This window comes from Lissotriton vulgaris, unplaced genomic scaffold, assembly GCF_964263255.1.
Source record: "Lissotriton vulgaris unplaced genomic scaffold, aLisVul1.2 SCAFFOLD_5740, whole genome shotgun sequence".
NCBI lineage: Eukaryota > Metazoa > Chordata > Amphibia > Caudata > Salamandridae > Lissotriton > Lissotriton vulgaris.
Genome location: NW_028245731.1, coordinates 102534 through 107168, shown reverse-complemented (window position 1 = coordinate 107168; position 4635 = coordinate 102534).

Below are 4635 nucleotides of genomic sequence, written 5' to 3'. Positions count from 1 at the left end.
CCATCTAGGCCCCAAATCCTGGAACGCGCAACCTATCGCCTTGAAATCAGAGACAAACTTATTTTGTTTCTGGAAAAAATTGAAAATTCTACTTTTTCAATAGATCTTCTGCCGTTCTGCTGATCTATGATACTGTTGTTGTGTCCTTACTTTTTACTTCAGTCTATCCCTTGCCCCAGGAAACCCACTACGGGTAGCTGTTTGCGCATTATAAGTTTAAATAAATAAAAATAAATAAAGCACCTCCAGTAGGGCCACTGCATAGACAGACTCCATTAGGGCTAGATCAATGTGCTTATTGTAAAGAAAAGGGACATTGGTGTTCTGAATGCCTTTTTTTAGCTGCTGGTGGGGGAGGAAGGGGACAAGTGAACGGTTGCCGGGGGATTTCTGCTCTCCAACAGCAGCTACAACAACCTCAAGCTCCAAGGAAAATCAGGTCAGAGAATTATTTTGATCAACGAAATAATCAATATTCTATGGAGGATTGGGAATCGGAGGAAACTGTGGGAACGTACTTTTCCTAGGACAAGGGGGACCAGTTGAGATACCTGTAGACCAGTCAGGACCCTACTTAATAGCCACCATACTTGGGCAGTATCAGAAATTTTTAATGAATACACGGGAGACACACAATGCAATATCTCAAAAAACGGGTCCCTGGGACACTCTTGTCTGGCCAAGTAATCACATCGTTAGGGTTTGATGGAACAACAACTCCTAGCCCTGTGTCCCAAAGTCTTACTTTGCAGCCTGAGAATTTCATCACTTTAGCCCCCTTTTTACTTCCCCCACAGGCGCCTGATAATTTGATGGGACTTGATCTTTTGAAATATTTTCAAATTACTTTACATTGTTCTACATCCGGAGTACGTGTCATTTTTGGGAAAAAGACATTGCCTAAACAATATAATTTCTTTTTATGTCCGGATCTTGATTCTGTTTCCCCATGTGTTTGGGCTACTACTGACACAGATGTAGGAAGAATGGGCATTTCCCTAGTACACATACAGGTTAGGGAGGGTGCTTCCTTACCACAAGTCCCACAATATAAAATATCGAAAGAAGGTGAGGATGCGCTAATATCTATCATTGACAACATGATAAGTACAGGAGTCATTGAGGAGGTTTCCTCTAATGTATGCAATAGCCCTATTCTTCCTATCCTTAAAAGGGGCGATGGAACACGAGAGAAGGTTTACCGATTTGTGATTGACTTAAGAGAAATAAACAAAATAGTGGTTCCTCAATATCCTGTTGTCTCTGATATTACGACCCTGTTGACATTAATCCCACCTACAGCCACTGTATTTTTGGTTATCGACCCCAAGAATTCTTTTTTCTCTATTCCTATACATAAGGATAGTAGATATTTGTTTGGATTCTCATTAAGGGGCTGCTCATTTACATTTTGTAGGACTCCACAAGGCTATATGGAAAATCCTAACATTTACAGTCAGGCACTTAAACAACAGTTGGATGAACTTCTTTTGCCACCTGGAGTTACACTTGTGCAATATTTCAATGACATTTTGCTGGCAGCAGACACAGTTGTGCATTGTAAAGAGGCCACTCTCTCCCTATTACATCATCTCTTTTGTTAAGGGACATAAGGTCTCTAAAAATACATTGCAAAATTGTCAGTCTGAGGTCACCTATTTGGTTTACCTCTTGTCTAAGGCAGGTCACACTCTCACTAAAGACAGGATTCAAACTGTCCTAAATATTCCTATTCCAAGTACTCAAAAAGAAGTTAGGGCACTTATCGGTATTACTTCCTATTGCAGACAGTGGATCCCCAACTTTTCACTTATCACCAAACCTTTTTTGTCCCTTGTTACTAAAGACACTCCCGTTCCTCTACCATGGCCATCTGAATGTCAAAATGCATATCAGCAGCTTCGCACATCCTTTTGTTCTGATCCAGTGTTAGGCACTCTCGACTACACCAAGCCTTTCATATTATATGTACACGAGAAGGAAGGATGTGCATTAACGGTTTTGACACAGCCACATGACAGTAAACATCGTCGGGGCGTGGCTTGGACGCCGATCGGGATGGCGGCGTGAGCTCGCAGCTCCGCGCGGAATCCCGCTAATTCTCCTGTCTTTGGCACCCTGGGCGACCCGAGGTTGACGTTTCTGCCCTCTGAAGGGTGAGGGGACAGCCGGGCACAGACGGAAAGTTGCTGGGGAACTGCTGGCCCCAAGGAGACCGAGTTGGGCGACGGCCGAGGTGTTGCCGAGAGTGAGAAGAAAATGGCGCCGATGAGGACGGGCAGCCCCGGACATCAACTTTGAGCCGAGTTGTCGCCGGCTGGCGGGAGGCCCTGCAGCCGATAGATCGGGACATTGGGAACAGAGGCGCCAGTTCCTGAGGTCGGGGGACAGTGACTCGCCCCGCCTGGGCCTTGTGGTCCCTCGCTGGCCGCCATCTCTATCTCCTTCTTTTCCTCATCAGGCTTCCGAGGGGACCGGCGGATCAGTGCCCGCCACGCTGGCCATTGGTCCTGAGGGCATCGGTGGCGGCGCTTGACTCTGCTCAGTGTCAGGTAGTTCGCGCCGGACTACGAGCGCAGAAGTTGGCCGGCTTGCTGGCCTGTGACGCAGTACCCTGAAATGGCGGCGACCGGAGGGCTGGTGGCCGAGGAGCGCGCTGAGGGGGACCTGGCGGCATCGTCCCGGATGGGCGAGACTCCCCCGCCGGAGTTGGATCAGGAGCAGCGGCTACACCGACGTCTAGACGCCATACTCGATGCGATCACCTCGACCAAGGAGGCGCTGCACCAGGACATTGCACAAGTGGCCACGGGACTGGGGCTACTGCGAGCTGACCATGCGAAGCTGGCAGATAGGGTCAAGGACCATGATCAGCTGCTGTTGGACCTGAAGCCGTCGGTGGTGACCGCAGAACACAGGATTACGGATATATTAGCCCGGTTGGACTCGCTGGAACGACGGGCGGAGGATGCAGAAGGCCGCAACAGGCGAAACAACGTGCGGGTCGTAGGCCTGCCGGAACGAATTGAGGGGGAGGATGCGGTGGCCTATATGGAGAACTGGTTTCGCACAGTGGTGGCACCGGAGGGGCTTACTCCTTTCTTTACTCTGGAGCGAGCCCACAGGGTGCCTGCTCGCCCGCCAGGGCTTGGCCGCCCCCCCCGACCGATGGTGGTGCGGCTCCTCCATTATAAGGACCGGGATCTTCTCATCCAGTGGGCTAGGATGTCGGGCCCGTATGAGGTGGAAAACAGCAAGGTCACGATCTTCCCGGACTACACTCAGGCGGTCCAGAAGAACAGGGCATCGTTCCTAGCGGTGAAGAAGGAGCTCCGGGAGGAAGGCATCCAATATTCCTTGCTCTATCCGGCCAAGCTGCGGATCATACTGGACGAAACTACGCACTTTTTCCAGACCCCAGACGAAGTTTGGCAATGGCTGGAGTCGTATAGAGCGGGGACGGACAGGTCACATAAAAGTAGGCGAGATCAGCCTAAGCAACCCCGGATCAGACAATCGCAACGCATCAGGTCCCGCAACAGGCGCCAGCGGGAGAAACGGGAGGCTCAAATGGCTGCGGAAAAGAGAGATGCGCTCGCAGCGACGGCGGCCATCACGGGGTCGCAACAGAACAGTGACCGGGTGGAAACGGACTCGGGCGGAGAAGGCAGCAGAACGGGAGAAGACCTTTCAGAGGCGGAAATTTCGAAGGGGCCGGTGGTGACCCCCCAGACCTCTGATGGAATATTTTGCGGTTGAGACTGTGTTGGGACTTGCTCGAGACCTAATGGTAGGGCTGTATCCTGTTGGAGATGAGTGGGTTGCCGGGGGGGGGGCTAAGCGCGCAGTAGGGGATGAGGGCGCGGGGTGCGGGCTCCGCTAGCTGGGGTCGGCGATAACTCACCCCCCTTGGGCCCTTAAGCAGGGCCGGCTCTAGGCTCATGGTGGCCCTGTGCAGGGAGCGTAGGTGGGGGCCCCGGAAGAGGGGGTCCGGACCCTCATGGACATCGATTCGCCAAAATGTTATGGGTGACAAAAGCGACATGTCACTCCCTTTCACACCCAGTGACATCACAGGCGTGTCTAACCTTGGACTTTCGACGGCCTCTTATTTACTGCTTGAGGTGTTATGGAAAGAGCAAGAAATGGAGACAACAGAAAAGTAAACAAAGCTCCATGGGCCCTCTTTAGTTTCTGTTCTCTCTGTCAGTCAGTCTCTCTCTCTGTCAGTCTCTCTCTCTGTCAGTCTATCTCTCTCTGACAGTCTCTCTCTCAGCCAGTAAGTCTCCCAGTCTCTCTCTCTCTCTCTTAGTCTCTCTCTCTGTCAGCCAGTCTCGCTCTCTCCCAGTCAGTCTCTCTCTCTCCCAGTCAGTCAGTCTCTCTCAGTCAGTCATTCTCTCTCTACCTCAGTCAGTCTCTCTCTCAGTCAGTCTCTCTCTCTCCCTGTCAGTCCCCCTCTCAATCAGTCAGTCTCTCTCAGTCAGTCAGTCTCTCTCGCAGTCAATCAGTCTATCTCTCTCAGTCAGTCAGTCTCTGCCTCTCTCTCTGTCTCTCTCTCTGTCAGTCAGTATCTCTCTACCTCAGTCAGTCAGTATCTCTCTACCTCAGTCAGTCTCTCTCTCTGCCAGTCAGTCT